A 16,432-nucleotide genomic window follows, 5' to 3' on the forward strand; every position below is an offset into this window, starting at 1 on the left:
CTTTTAGAGCTGCAGGTCTCCATTGACCAGAACTGCTTGGGAAATGGGGGTGGGGTGGGGTGCTTAGACCCCATCCCCAGAGGAGCTTCCAAAAAAAGCTCTAGAGTCTAATGCGGTCCACGCTGGAGATTCCCAAATGAGGAAAGGAAAAAAAAAAAAAAAAAAAACACCCTCCATACCCTTCCCACGTTTCCCACCCATGCTTTGCAAAATCTCGCTGTGTTTGCAACACACCGCCTTTGGAAATGTATACTTTGAAGGCGCTGTGTGTGTGTGTGTGTGTGTGTGTTTTGCGTTCTAGTAATTCACTACGAAGGGGTTGGAGAAAATAGACTCATGAAGGCAGCGCGGAGCAGCCGCCTTGAGTCTTCTTTGCCAGCCTGCGTCAGTCATCAGCTACTGACGTCACGTGCAGATTCTCCTCTTTGGTGGGTCTGGTTCAGCCGAGAAGAGGCTTCTGCTCAGAGACAACGCTTTGTGTTCGGTGCAGCCACTGAACAAGCAAGGCGACCGAGGCGGGCGCCACCCCAGGCTTGGGCTGGGCAGCTGCAGAGAAGGCTGCAACCTGGTGTGCACCGGGCGTGCGGGGCCCCGAGGGCTTGCCCAGCAGGACAGCCCCCCGCCCCAAACGCCCTGCGCCGCCGAGGGCAAGCTCGGTTCTGCACAGACGCGGAGCGAGCGTCCTTTCCCCTCCCTTTCGCAGCTGACCGCTGTAGCGGAGACAGCTCTGGCTATAACTCGGATTAATTCTGTGTGTTTGTCGGGCAGATAGCCTCGGCTCCTCGAGTGACGCAAATAACAGATTCTAAGGCTCCCGCTCTCTCTCGCGTTCTCTTTCTCTCCCTCCCGCTTTCTTTTCCCTCTTCTGTTTCCTGCGCCCACGCATCCTGCTCGGTCGCCCACGGAATCAGCCAGCTACAGCTTCCCAGAGAGCAGTCATCCAAGTTACAGACAGACAGACTTCCCAGAGCAGGAACAAATAAACCTGCAATTAAACACACATACACACAGCCTTTTGCAAATGGCCAGCAGCGTTTAGGGGCTCCCCTGTGTAGGGGAGGAGAAAGCTGATTCACAAATCCACCGGCCTCCAGTCACTGCAGGGGGGCGGGGGGAGCGGAGAGCCGACGGAGAGGCCAGGGACAGGGAAGGGCTTGCTGCTGTAGCTTTGCCCTGGCACCACCACCTGAAAAGGAAACCCACCTCTATAAATACCCAGATGGCAGGGTATTAGCCGATAAACAACTTTTGTTGAATGGGAGGAGGAGAAAATGGAACAAAGACTGCAAAGGCTTAGTCTCTAGCAACATTATCAGGACTTTTTAAGACTAGGCGAGGCTTTAGCCTTTCTCCCTCTCAAAGACCAGGGGATCTTCTATTTTTCATCTTAAAATAATGCTCCTGAAAAATGAGCTGAATGGATTAGTGCTATTTTTAAACCAGTTTGAAAGGAGCTTGTTTCATGAGGGTGATAAAGAATGCGTGTGCGCACATGCGAGCGTGTGTCTCAGTGTGTGTTGTGTCTGAATCTGAGGTTTTTGGCAGAAGACATGCCACACCTCAGCGTGACAGAGGGTTTATTGATTGGGGATGTGATGGAGGTGGCAAGAATTCTTGCAGATTGGAAGATCGGAATACAATTACATACACAAATCACCCTCCCCAAATCTACACAGGATCCCAGATCCAGCTCATATAACTTATGCCCCGAGGAGGGGAGGAGAGGAGGCGGGGGACCAGAAAGCTATTTACATCATGCTGATGCCTGGTCCGTCTCCTTTATCAACTTTAATTATCAACATCCCCTGTCAGTGATTTCCCCTATGCCAATAAACAATTTTCCAGAGGTTACCACTAGGATTGGGGGCACAAGGCCCGAGAGACAGCGAGCGGTCATGGGACTGACCTTTAATCAGTGTGATCTTTAATACCCTCTCTTCTCCCTCTTCAGGCCCTCTGAGCCTTTGTAACTTGCCTCAGAGATTTTGGTTTAAGCTTAAGCCTGTCCTGGACCCTCAACTCCTGTCTGTGGCTTAAGCCTTGCCTACTATAGGAAGGCAGAGGGCGCCTGCTCAGCACGGAGGACACCCTCTGGCAGCCCATCAACAGCTGTTTATTTTTAGCTCCATGAATGCATGTATGTATGCATGTGAGGATGCCGCTGCAGTGGGGGAGGCAGGCAGCCAGAAGAAGTATCAATGAGACAGAGTCCGCCTGGGTTCTTGCACTGAAAATGGCTTATCACATGGGATCATTGGATGTGGCCCATTGGACAGAGAAAGCGTCCCCATCGTGTGTTTCAAGGAAGTCTTACTGGATTAATGGGAGTGTTAGGCTGATTATATTTTTAAAGGCACAGAGTAGGTCTATGTTTTTAGAGCTATGAGATGAGCTATGTGTAAGCATAAACTCATGTGACCACACTATTTCTAAGACTACACGAACTACATAGAGAAGAGACACTTTGGAACTGCGTGAGCTGCTTTCTGTTTCTAGGCTTTCTGTGGTAGTTGGCTGCTATTGTATCTGATGTTGAAGCCAAAGCAGCTTCATTCAAGATCACTTTGGGCACCCCTAACAGCTTTCAGCAAACCCCGTATGTAACCCTAACAAATAAGGCAGAGTTGGAAATAGAAGAAGTGTGCTCAGAACTTTTGAGAGTAGCAACCAAAATTACACGACCTGTGGCAGTCTGATGGACTCAGTATCTTTGCTTCTCCTCACAACCCCCACCCCCCACAAGAGAATGCCTCTCTTCTCTGTCTTGCTATTCTAATCAAGCTGAGTGGTTACACCAGGGGCTGGGGGTACCTAGGAAACTCAGCAGAAACATTTGCAGAAGGTTAGTCCTTCACAGATAGCATCTCTGGTTGCCCTATGCGTCAACAGTCAGATCCTTTGGTGCACGCCTGGACTGGAACTGGTGACCTTGGCTTTCCAGGCTGTCCTGCCATCCTTTGCTAAGGGCTGTGGTGCCCAATTCCTGTCTGAGCAGTCAAGCTAAGGACCCAGAGAATTAATAGACCGACATGGAATCTGTCCAAGATGAAAACCGCCTTCTGCACTGCCAACCCATCCCTGGGCATCCCAAGCATGAAGAGGACTCATTTCCCCTAATGCTGCTCCAGAGGGCCTGTGGGGTAGGCTGCTGTCACAAAGCCCTTGAAAGAACTGAGTCTTCTCTCTTTCAGGGTCGCTGAAGCCCAGAAATGTCCCACCCGTGTCTCTTGTCTGCTCTCCAAGCACCAAGAAAAATGCCAGTAGGTAAAGTACTGGGTTTGGAAGAAGGGAAAAAAAAAAAAAAAAAAAATCCAGCTCTTAGGAAATCAACCAAGGGGAGTCTATCAGGGAAGAAATCCAGGAAAGAGATTCCTCTTGGCCTAAAGACATCTCCATCAGGGAGCAGAACTATTTTGGCCTAAATAAGGGCCAGGGTAGGGGGAGAATAAACCAACAGTTTTTGAGAACCTATTATGTGCCAGACACTGTGCTGGGTGCTATTACATAAATGATCTTATGCTTATGGCTGTTTTATGGGTATCACTATAATGATGTTGCCCACCCCATTAGGTTGTACCTAAATCAATCCCAAAATATTACTTATTTTTTCTATTTTCAAGGGTTTCCCTGGTAGCTCAGCTGGTAAAGCAACCGTCTGCAATGTAGGAGACCCTGGTTCTTCAGGGAAGATCCCCTGGAGAAGGGAACGGCTACTCACTCCAGTATTCTGGCCTGGAGAAGTCCATGGACTAAAGAGTTGGACTAAATTCTGTGGACTAGAGTTTAAAGCTAAGAAAATGGAGAGAAGGCAGTTTAAGTGACTTGTGCAAAAGTCTTGGAGCTTGAAGTTGTAAAACTAAGGATCTGATCATATTTATATTTGTGCGGTTCCCATACTCATGCTCACATCTATCATATTGCTTCGATTCCAATATCCAGTTTTCTGTGTTCTAGTTCTAGCTCCATCATTAGGAATTAGAGATATCTGGGACTTTTTCAGCAGTAACCTGAACAATGAAATTGATTTATTTCTCCTAAGAGTCCCTTGAGCCAATATAGCACACCACCACTCCCTCCCTCTCCCTACCTCGCCACAAGGCTATCTGCCTATGAGAAGAGACCTCCCTCTCCAAATCTCTCTACCGGAAAGTTCCAGCTGGTTCAGCTTCATCCAAAACTCAAGGGATCTGTCTGAAGCCAGCCAGTGTGAAGTGAAGATGCAGGGAACTTTCTGTCCATTCAGGCTGCTACAGCCAACCATGTTGCCCCCTCCATTAAGGAAGTCCTGTGGGTGGTACCAGGGAGGAGTTAGGAACTCCCCAGTCCAGTTTACCTAGAAGGCTCTTTGAAGGTGAGAACAGTAGCAAATCTGCATTTGGGTTGACTAGTCCTCCTTTACACTTTTAGAAACTGGCATCCCTGATCCTTTTCCTGATTATCAAAACTTCAGAGGCCAAGCCATTAGCACAGTGGGGGAGATGAGCCACAGCATGCATAATACAAGCTATTCCACCATCCCCTTCCTCTGTTAAGTACAAGTTTCATCACTTACCCTGATCAAGAGGTACATTCAGTCTTGGAAAACACTTCTTAGAAGCCAGCATATTTGGAGGTTTAAGGGAGATGTTTTGAAGGACCACTTGCATGCTGAAGAAAAGTAACTAGAATTCCACCCCCTCCCTTTCCTTTTGTCGGCATCAGCACTCAAAAAAGTCTCAACTCTCTATCCACCTGAAAGCGATGACAGTGTTCAATATCAGAACAGTTAAGACAATATCTGCTCTTTGCACACCTCCATCATCGAGAAGCAAGCTCTTTCAAATGCCTTCTTCCCCACCCTATGCCACTTGAACTGCATGGAGAACCAGATGATAGGCTTTCCGATGCATTGCCAGATGAAAGGCACATTTGGGAGAATTGGGACCTAGAGGGTCACCCGGGAGTGTCTCGAGTGGGCTTCATGGTAAGGATCTAAGCAAAGACAAGGAAGCCAGAGCAAGCACATGTTAGGGGCTGAGGCTGAAGCAGTAGGGTGGGGTGGGACTCAGGACACCAGCGTGCTTTAGTTTAGCAGAAGCTACATAGAAAAGAATCGGAACTTTGGATCATCATGGGGAGAAAATAAATAATAATAAGAGGAGTGCTTCAAGATAGCTGTGTGAGTTTGGCCTTGATCTTGTCGTTGATGGACAGTTGTCTGCCTCTGAGGGCAGAGAGACCTCAATCACAAATTCATTGGGAGGGGATGATCTAATGGAATTCAAATTAGCTGAACTTTTTATCATTATTAAAGCAGTCTTGAAATTAGCTGCTGCTCTGTGAGACTTGGATTGCTATATCTGATAGTCCAACAGTAAAAAATGGGCTTTGCATCTCTTTAAGTCCTAGTCTAATAAATACAGGCCATGGAGCAGTGGAAGAAAGGCCTAACATATCCGCTGGATTGGCTGTTTTTTTTTTTTTTTTTTTTTTTTACTTATTGGCAAGGCTATGAGTTAATGAGCTGAGTCTGAATCTTTTCATGAGAGGAGATAGTTCAGCTCACATGTGAAAATCTGGCATCTGCCAATGGTTTTTAACTTACCCCTAGAAGTGGAAATAAAACTGGGGGAGAGAAAATATATTTTCTAAGTACAGCGGGTTTACTGAGAACCACAGTTTTTGTAGTGATTGGGAGAGAGCACTCTGACCTCAACAAATTCTGATTTGGTTAATCCTGGTGGTCGTGGTGGCAGGGTGGAGGGGGTCTGTTTTATGTGGAGTCTAGATTAACATTGTGAGGCTGGACCAATGTCTGTGTCAGGGCTGGGGAGTCCCCAAGGGGTATTCAGGTCAAAAGAAACCAATAAATGACAAAATCTTACAGCCTAACCAGGCAGACCTGTCTCATGAGCCCTGGGTTTCCGAGATCATTACCAATCATCCTAGACAGTGCTGGCAAATGTCACTTACCTCACCATCCAGGAACCTGTGGCTCAAAACCCATGAAGAAAAGCCTTGGATCTTAAATGAAAATGTCTAGAGTGAAGCCATCACAATATGGTAGAATGAAATGTAAATTTAATTGAAGAAAAAAAATTGAGATGATTTCATCCTGTATTTAGGGGCAGTCCAATTCTGGGGCTCTTTCTTTCTTACCCCCCATATTCTCAATCAGTCCTAAGTAAGCTCTTTCACTCTATATGACCAGGGTTAACGGATTGATGGTGCCTCCATCTGGTTTCAATTACATCACTCTCAGATACCTGGGGTACCTTCATTGAGTGAGACTGCTCTGCCAGAGAGTCTTGAAACTTCATTTTGGAAGAGGTAGGATTTGCTGTGGTTTCCCTGACCTGGGGGGCTGAGTACTGGGCTGATTCTGGCACGAGGCAGGAGGAGGAGACAGGGAAACTATTATCAGCCATCTGGATATAACTCAGAGGGGAACTTGCCAAAGAAAGAGCAAAGCCACTGCCCCAGGAGGGGCACCTCAGAGAAAGAGCTGGGTAGACAGTGAATGGAGGAAGGATGGTGATCAAGAAGGGGTGATGATGGCGAGGGTTAAGAGGAAGATGAATGTGAGCAGCAACATTGCGGAAAGCACGAGGCAAAGGATGAGGTGTGTCCTGGGTGTCTGAGGACTGCTTTGAAAACTCATCTGGTCTCCTCTTGGTCGCTGGCGCTCCTATAATAGCAAGAATGAAAGGGAAAGGGTGTCAGCAATCTACATTCCATCACTCAGAGCTCCTCGTGAGCGCTCAGTTCCAAGTTCTCCCATCCTCTCCTTCAGTGGTATCATTTTGGTTTCTCTGGACATAGCAGAGGCACGAGGGCCAGATGTTCACGGCTACAGTTAGGTAAAGGGATGCTCAGCCTTACCAGCAGGTGGCCAAATATGAGTTCACTCCAAACTGGTAGATCTAGACCAACTGTTCATCAAGAAGTCACATTTCTGGCAAAGCAGAGCTTGTGATATCAACCAGGTCAAACCAGAAAGAGTTGCTTCCACTGGTAGCTGAGGGCCAGGAGGTTACATCATAGACAAATATGTTTAACCCAACCACTCTGTTTAAGACAATGACAGCCCAATTGTTCAGGAGGTGCTGCAGTAAGCCTACTCTTGCATCTGCTGTGTTATTATCAGCAGGTACCATTCTGACCCCATTATGACATCACTCTGCCTACTGGGAAAGGGGCAGCTAGAAGGAGGTCTTGAGACAGGGGTAGGGCAAGTAGGTAATATCTGGTGTGACTGCTGTCCCACTGTGTAGATTTAGAGACACAGAAGTGAAACTGGAAAGCATCACTCAATCCAAAGAGGAATGGGGATCCTATGACTTGTGTGCATGCCCCGTAATGTCCAACTCTTTGCAATCCTTTGGACTATAGCCTGCATATAGTCTGTCCATGGGATTTTTCAGGCAAGAATTCTGAAGTAGGTTGTTTCCTCCTCCAGGGGATCTTCCCAACCCAGGGACTGAACCCACATCTCCTGCATCTCCTGCACTGCAGGTGGATTCTTTACCTGTTGAGCCACTGGGGAAGTCCCATCCTATGACTTACCCGTATCTCAAATGTCCAGGAAGAATCAATGTGGAAAAATGCTTTAAGGTTCTGCGTGAAGTGAAAAGGATTACACCTTTGCATGGTACAGGAAAGTTGAAATAATATGTGGGATTCTCCCAGGGACCTAGATACTTTGAAAATGTGGGCTGGTGAGTGACCAACTTTAAAAAGGTAAGTGGCTTGTGTAATTCCAAATTCCCAAATGACTCTGTATCAAGGGAGCTCAATCATGAACCAACCTGAAACAGGGAAAGAAGTGACTCAGGACAGGATCTGTGTGTAAATCAAGGAGGTGGTTTCACGATCTTTATTACCTGCAGTTAAAAAGCCAGATCAAGAACCTTGATTTCAACTAATATCAACCAGAAAGTCAGAACTTGAGCTGCGAGTGAAGATTCTGGTCTTGACTGTGCCATTTGCTCCCAGTTGAAATCTAGAACACGGCACTCGGTACCTGAAATTCCCAAATTAGAAAATGTGCGTACTGCTACCTGCCCTACCTCACAGGATTTTATTTTTAAAAACACAGGTGTGAACATGCGCCACAATTTTAAAAGGCCTCACCTCTGTCATGGAAATTCTTCTTAGTCATTGTGGCAGTTCTTCTTTTTTCTATCTGAGCTTCAGAGAGCACAGATTGGACAAGCATTGCTATGTAAGTAATTGCCTTATGGACTGAATCTTTTTTTCAGAAAAACAGGCTCAGAATGCTCTAGCTCCAGGAAGTTTATGGAACAATCTTGGAACCAGGTATGACCTATTCATATCAGGTAATAAGAACAAGCTTCACTTCCAGTTTCACATTGTCCCTTGCTCCTCGCTTCTCTTGAGTTCTCTCGCTCTGTCTCAGGGAAATTCTAAGAACCATGAATGTCACGGAGGGGCGGGGTCTGCTAGTCTCTGGTGATGCCAGCAAGTTATTTACATCTCCCCAGGTCTTGGCTGCCTCAAGCAATTGTGGTATTTAATGAGAGCATGCAAGTAAGATGCTTAGCATTGAGTTGGCACCCAGTAAATGTTAAATGAAATTATGAAGGAGGCAGAAGAAACCAGCCTCTGGAATTTCATCCCCCTTGGTGGCTCAGGATATCTTATTTTCTCCTTGGTTCAAGGCACCAAGAAGCTCTGATGCCTCAAATTGCTACCCACAGGGCAGGGCAAAATGACTGCTATGGAATTTCTACCAAAGAGCCAGTAGAGGGAGCTCCCAAGTAAAACTTCCCCGGTCTACCTCATTTCTCTATAAAACAAATCTCTGCTCAGAGGCCGGGAACTTTTTCTCTACCAGAAATCTTTTATTTAGAGAAAATTGGAGCCCTCATCAAAAGACCTGGACCCAGTCCTGTTTTCAGAGTAGGCAGGGAGGGGTTATTGTACTTCAGAGACAGCTTGAGTCCCATGCCAAGTTTGGGCTCTGGGCTACCCAGAATAGAAAGTTCCTATTAGGGCTGATCCCAGAAGATGTGGGGTGAGACTTTTGAAGCTAACACTTTTCCAGCCCGTGGAATTTTGAATGTTCTCTAGTTTTCTAATCATCCTCTCCCTACAAAGATCGAGATTCACAGTGCCTTGTTATTGTTCCGTCACTCACTCATGTCCAACTTTTTGCGACCCCATGGACTGCAGCACACCAGGCTTCCCTGTCCTTCACCATCTCCCAGAGCTTGCTCAAATTCATGTCCATTGAGTTGGTGATGCCATCCAACCATTTCATCATCTCCTTCTGGCTTCAATCTTTCCCAGCATCAGGGTCTTTTCCAATGAGTCGGCTCTTTCCATCAGGTGGCCAAAGTACTGGAGCTTCGGCTTTATCATCAGTCCTTCCAATGAGTATTTAGGACTGATTTCCTTTAGGATTGACTGGATTGATCTCCTTGCAATCCAAGGGACTCTCAAGAGTTTTCTCCAAAACCACAGTTTAAAAGCATCAGTTCTTCAGTGCTCAGCCTTCTTTATGGTTCAACTCTCATATCCATTCATAACTACTGGAAAAACCACAGCTTTGACTATGCAGGCGTTTGTCAGCAAAGTAATGTCTCTGGTTTTTAATATGCTGTCTAGGTTTGTCATAGCTTTTCTTCCAAGGAGCAAGTGTCTTAATTTCATGGCTGCAGTCACCATCTGTAGTGATTTTGGAGCCCAAGAAAATAAAGTCTTTCACTGATTTCATTGTTTCCCCATCTATTTGCCATGAAGTGATGGGACCTGATGCCTTTTTTGAATGTTGAATTTTAAACCAGCTTTTTCACTCTCCTCTTTCACTTTCATCAAGAGGCTCTTCAGTTCCTCTTTGCTTTCTGCCATAAGGGTGGTATTATTTGCATATCTGAGGTTATTAATATTTTTCCCGGCAATCTTGATTCCAGCTTGTGCTTCATCCAGCCCAGCATTTTGCATGATGTAATATAAGTTAAATAAGCAGGGTGATAATATACGTCCTTAGCATACTCCTTTCCCAATTTGGAACCAGTCCGTTGTTCCATGTCTGGTTCTGTTGCTTCTTGACCTGCATACAGATTTCTCAGGAGGCAAGTCAGGTGGTCTGGTATTCTCATCTCTTAAAGAATTTTCCACAGTTTGTTGTGATCCACACCGTCAAAGGTTTCATCATAGTTAATGAAGCAGGAGTAGATGTTTCTCTGGAATTCTTTTGGTTTTTCTATAATCCAGTGGATGTTGGCAATTTGATCTCTGGTTCCTCTGCCTTTTCTAAATCAAGCTTGAACATCTGGAAGTTCTCGGTTTATGTACTGTTGAAGCCTACCTTGGAGAATTTTGAGCATTACTTTGCTAGCATGTGAGATGAGTGCAATTGTGCGATAGTTTGAACATTCTATGCCATTGCCCTTCTTTGGGATTGGAGTGAAAACTGATCTTTTCCAGTCCTGTGGCTGCTACTGAGTTTTCCAAATTTGCTGGCATATTGAGTGCAGCACTTTCACAGCTAAGTGCTAAATCATCTTTTAGGATTTGGAATAGCTCAACTGGAATTCCTTCACCTCCACTAGTTTTGTTCATAGTGATGCTTCCTAAGGCCCACTTGACTTCGCACTCTAGGATGTCTGGCTCTAGGTGAGTGATCACAGCATCGTCATTATCTGGGTCATGAAGATCTTTTTTGTACAGTTCTTCTGCTTATTCTTGCCACGTCTTCTTAATATCTTCTGCTTCTGTTAGGTCCATACTGTTTCTGTTCTTTAATGTGCCCACCTTTGCATGAAATGTTCCCTTGGTATCTCTAATTTTCTTGAAGAGATCTCTAGTCTTTCTCATTCTATTGTTTTCCTGTATTTCTTTTCATTGTTCACTTAGGAAGCCTTTCTTAAACTGTCCTTGCTATTCTTTGCAACTGTGTATTCAGATGGATGTATCTTTCCCTTTCTCCTTTACCTTTTGTTTGTCTTCTTTTCTCAGCTATTTGTAAGGCCTCATCAGGCAACCATTTTGCCTTTTTTCATTTCTTTTTCTTGGGGATGGTTTTGATCATTGCCTCCTGTACAGTGTTATGACCCTCCATCCATAGTTCTTCAGGCACTTTGTCTATCAAATCTAAAAGATCACAGTCCCTAAAAGACCTTATTGCTCATGCCCTAAGTCATGTCCGACTCTGCAACCTCATGGGCTGTGTAGCCCACCATGCTTCTCTGTCTATGGGATTCCTTAGGCAAAGATACTGGAGCAGGGTGCCATTACCTCCTCCATGGGATCTTCCCAACTCAGGGACAGAATCTGTGTCTCCAGCATCTGCAGGCCAATTCTCTACCACTGGGCCACCTGGGAAGCCCCAGAAGTCCTCATTACAAGCCTGTTATAAGGCAATCATGGAACCTGGATGCTCTGAAGCAGCAGGCTGAAGGAAACAGTCCTTGCCTATGCTGAAGAGCCTTTAAATGCAGGCACCTGAGAACTCAGTGATGGGCATGAACACCTTCTCAGATAAAAGACCTAAAATGCTGCCAAGAGGTGCAAGATGAACTCTGCTGAGCCTCTGAGACAAGATTTTCCACAGTTCCTTCTCTGCTCAGACCCCTCAGGTCAACCAGGAGGCCCACTATCAAGGGAAAAAACTTCTTTATTCCCCACACTTACTTTCTGGCTCATAGTTAATCAATGTAATAGTAGGAGCCCCAAGAGATGGCGGGAGATCTTGCCAGTCTTTCTTTCAATTAACATTTGCTCAGTGTGGTTTTGATCAGCAGTGGTCTCCTTTGTTAAAGGGTACCCAAGGGGGCTCTGTGCCTCACCTACTTACAGAATGATGCAGAGCTCAGGAGGAACCCAGAATAAGATGAAGACTTGCCATTCAGGAAGCTTAAGAACATCTGAGTGCTCCTCTCCCTCCTCCTGCTGGTTCACTATCAAGAATAACAACAGCTGGTATTTACTGAATATTGACAAGCCTCAGGTGCTGTGCTAAGAGGTATGCCTACATTATCCCATTCTTAGTGAAACAGTACCTTTACAGTGTCCATTTTGCAGTTGTAAAGCTGGGGCTTGGAGAGGGGAAATCACCTGCCCTGAGCCAAAGAGCTGTTTTAGTGTGTTAGCTATATTCTGAAATACAGAGTGACCCCCTCTTTGAGCCCTAGCTGGATTCTCCAGAACAGACAACAGTTCCCTTCAGCATCAGGGACTTTCCCAAGGGTAAGGGCAGCCTGGGCCGTGGTACACACCTTGTCAAGTTCCCCTCAGGCCCCATGGAAGTATCTGATGTTCCTTTTCGTTGCATTGCCTCATTTCCATGGGGTAAGTGTGCCCTGTCTTGGGAGGAAACAATTACACCAAAATGAAGCTCTTGCCTTCCTCTTCTCTCTCTAAGATAATCCATCTGACACCTGACCAAACTGCAGAGAACAAATGGGACTCATTACATCTTTGGAAATTTCATTCGATTTTTAGAATTGGGGATGAGCTGGAAGACTGACAGCTGGAGACCTAGTTCAAGAGTAGAATTATTTAAGCCTTATGCCAGAAAAGAAAAGACTGTTTGGGACCTGCCATTAAGAATAATCTGTAGCGGGGGTAGAAGTAGGTAATGGTTTATATCAGCAGCTCTCAAGCCATGACTCCATCTACCCTGAGTTGTAACTTTGCTGGGCTCTGTTTGCCCAGCAAAGGGTTAAGGGTTCAGTGTTGGCTCTTTTGACACAGAGGTTTGGACCAGGTAGGGAAAACAGAGGCTGTATAGCTAACATCAAAGGAGGCACTTCTCTTCAATCCGAGATGACAAAGGCCCTGCTTTCAATTACCCCATGAGCTTGACTGTTACTACTACCCTCCTCTCCTGAAGTCAACAGAGGGAAGCTGTCCAGTGAGAAGGTGGGTTTCTGATGATAAGAGAAAAAAAAAATGATACTGTCTTGAAGAGCCCGAGAACCACTGGCAGGCAGGAGGCTCAGGTCTGTCTCAAGTCCCTCCTACCTTGTCTTCTCATGTTCTCGTCTCTAACGTTTTGACTCATGGAATAACTTGCTGTTCTGGGCCACCAGTATAAGCAAATTTGTTCCAACTGGTTTGAAATATGTTCAGTTACAAATCAAAAGAAAACTTTGGTCTGGATTATAAATAACAGGAGAATTACTAATGTTTTGATTATATCTGGAGCTCATGCACAGGACAAGTTCATTCTGATTAGGGATTTGGGGCCCAGTTCACTTAAACAAGAGGCACCAACTCCTCAGCAGGAGCCAGCCTTCATTGGGCTGCAACTTGCTTCATCTGCATCCTGCTTGGAGCCTTCCAGGGCCAAATTGGTTACAGAATATTTGTTTCCCCTGAAATTGCCTTCAAATGCCTGGAAGTCTTCCAAGGGACCTAAAGGGATGGGGTATTAGGGACACAGATGCCTTAAGAATGGGGGAAACACTAATAATACCAGTAAGAATTAACCAAGCACCTGTTATACACCAGTGACGTCACTCAGTCATGTCCGATCCTTTGTGACCCCTGGGACTGTAACCTACCAGGCTCCTCTCTCCATGGGATTATCCAGGCAAGAGTACTGGAGTGGGTTGCCATTGCCTTCTCCAGGGGATCTTCCTGACTCAGGGATCGAACCCAGGTCTCCTGCATTGCAGGCAGACGCTTTACCCTCTGAGCCACCAGGGAAACCACTATATACACCAGGCAGTGTCCTAAGCACTTCACATAGCTCCATTTACTCACAGTAACCCTGGGAGGCAGCTACCAGTATTATTCCTATCTTACAGATGAGAAAAGAGGGAGGTGACTGAACTTGTCCAAGGTCTCAGGGCTATTTAAGTAGGTGGGGTTCTCATCCAGGCTGTCTGGCTTATGCTCTGAGCCCCGTGCTAGATTTTCTCCTTCTCATGGAAGGATCTCCAGTAGGGTCAGTGGGGGAGGGTCTGAGCATGCATAGGTCTCAAATGAAAAGGGATCCATATTCAGTCTGGTGTTGCATTTGCTGTGGACAGTGTGCGGAAGACCAGATAGCACAGGGACTAATGGGCCCATAGAAACCTGTTGTCTGAGGCCTGGGGACCCCCTGACCACTCGATCCAGCACCATAGAAGAAGACTGTGATAACAGTAGCTTTAACACACCTTAGGAACTCCTGCGCTATGCTAAGTTGCTTCAGTCGTGGCCAATTCTTTGCAACCCCATGAACCGTAGCCTGCCAAGCTCCTCTGTCCATGGGATTCTCCAGGCAAGAATACTGGAGTGACTCCAAAAGGGCAAGAATTATTTAACTTTCTCTGAGCAACAGTCATAAGATTGCATAAATTATAGGGTGTGCGGACCCTGACCCTTCATTTTAGAGATGAGGTCAAAAGAGGCTACGTGAATCATGAAGTCCACGAGGTTAGGGCAGCAGAGACTGGATGGGAACCCAACTGCCTCCTGGTTTAGTCAGGCTGTCTGATCATGGGGTGTCTGAAGGCTGGGGGGTCAGATAAGAGAATACAGTGCTTACTGCTGAGGGAGGCTACTAGTACTCAAGACCCCGCATTCTAGAAAAGAAATGGAGATGTTTTTCTAACTTGTGTCAGGAACTAGAGCCTGGAGGGAGAGTCAGTTTACGCCAGCTCACAGGCCAGGTTGACTTCCCTGGTGGCTCAGATGGTATTAGCCTCTGTCTACAATGAGGGAGACCCAGGTTCGATCCCTGGGTCTGGAAGATCCCCTGGAGAAGGAAATGGCAACCCACTCCAGTATTCTTGCCTGGTAAATCCCATGGACGGAGGAGCCTGGTAGGCTACAGTTCACGGGGTTGCAAAGAGTCGGACACGACTGAGCGACTTCACTTCACAGGCCAAGTTAGGGAATGAACTCATTGATTTCTGTCCCCAAATATCCAGATCACCAGATACACAGGTGGTGGGGGTGGTTAGCTTATAAGAGTCTGAGAGCTCAGACATCCGTAGGCTAACATAGAGCAAGAGAACTTCTCTTGCATTGGTGGAAGTGGTCAAAGAAATGTTTTCAGGGAGGGATAGTGGCTAATTTGCTCTTTCCTTTTCTCTTACCTCACCTCCCTGAACCATTTTTGTTTCCTAAATCTAAGTGAATTCAAAACAGAAAACTAAGTAGAAGCAAATCACCCTCATAGTGAATTGGGATCCTAACTGCTGCCCCAGAGTGAGGGTAGGTGAAGCCACTCCCTGCAAAGCCACTCCCTTCTCAGACTTGGTTGTTCCTAATACCGAAGGTATGGTGGTCTGGATAAGGCCTATAATTCTCAAACCTGACAACTCAAACATAATCAGCCTGTGGGCTTCTAAGAGTATGAACTGCCCATAAAAACCTGGCCTTGTCCCCAAGCATAACCAAGTCCTTGGAACTAAAACCTGGATCTTAACAGATGCACTTTTTTCTTTTCAGCTGATACATCCACACCCACTGAAATGCTCATATAAACTCATTGATGAAAGGGTTCCTGATATAGTGGGACACACGACATAGAAGTCTGCAACAGGGAAAGGAAGCCTATGGTGGCTTGTTGGTCAGGCAAGGGCTATATAAGTTCATAAGAACTCAGGGTGGGCATAAGTCTTACTGAGAGGAGAATGTGGGCTGCTAAAGGCCTCTTTCACCTTTTGAACTGTGAGTGCCATGGTGGCAAGCAGGATCCAGATCTCTGAATCTGCTGAGCCTAGAATATGGTTTTTCCAGTAGTCATGTATGGATGTGAGAGTTGGACCATAAAGAAGGCTGAGTGCCGAAGAATTGATGCTTTTGAGCTGTGGTGTTGGAGAAGACTCTTGAGAGTCCCTTGGACAGCAAGGAGATACAACCAGTCAATCTTAAAGGAAATCAACCCTGAGTATTCATTGGAAGGACTGATGCTGAAGCTTCAATTCTTTGGCCATCTGATGTGAAGAGCCAACTCATTGGAAAAGACCCTGATGCTGGGAAAGATTGAAGGCAGGAGGAGAAGGGGACAGCAGAGGATGAGATGTTGGGATGGCATCACCAACTCAATGGACATGAATTTGAGCAAACTCCAGGTGATAGTGAAGGATGGGGAAGCCTGGAGTGCTGCATTCCATGGGATCCCAAAGAATCAGACGTAACTGAGCAACTAAACAACAAAATATATGGCCTACCAGACCCTCCACGATGTTGATGAGGCCATGGGGACTGGGTAAGTTATAACTTTCTTCTGTTCTCTATTAGAGAATGAGGTCATTGAAAATCAAGACCTGGATGAGGAGTAGATGGTCATCCTTGCCCCCAAGGAATCACTGAGGGACTCTCACGATGTCCAAGAACTCTGAACATCTGGCCCAGTGGAAAGGAGGAGACTTGAGTCTTGCCCCTCAGCTCCAGTGAGTCAAATGCAGATGATCTTCTTACACACAGACTCTTGAGGTCCAGACTTGTGCTAAGTATTGATGGAGACCCTTTCTCCTTACCTGGACAC

General features: G+C 46.1%; 1 long non-coding RNA gene across 1 annotated transcript; it reads left to right on the top strand.

Moving 5' to 3' along the window:
- The first annotated feature begins 7,457 nt into the window (after positions 1–7,457).
- LOC113905394 lies at positions 7,458–15,734 on the top strand. The gene is made up of 3 exons (XR_003514662.1): positions 7,458–8,298; positions 11,766–11,968; positions 15,391–15,734. It is a non-coding gene; the product is annotated as an uncharacterized LOC113905394 (long non-coding RNA).
- Positions 15,735–16,432: the final 698 nt, after the last annotated feature.

The sequence above is a fragment of the Bos indicus x Bos taurus genome, chromosome 15 (genome assembly GCF_003369695.1).
Source record: "Bos indicus x Bos taurus breed Angus x Brahman F1 hybrid chromosome 15, Bos_hybrid_MaternalHap_v2.0, whole genome shotgun sequence".
NCBI classification, from domain to species: domain Eukaryota; kingdom Metazoa; phylum Chordata; class Mammalia; order Artiodactyla; family Bovidae; genus Bos; species Bos indicus x Bos taurus.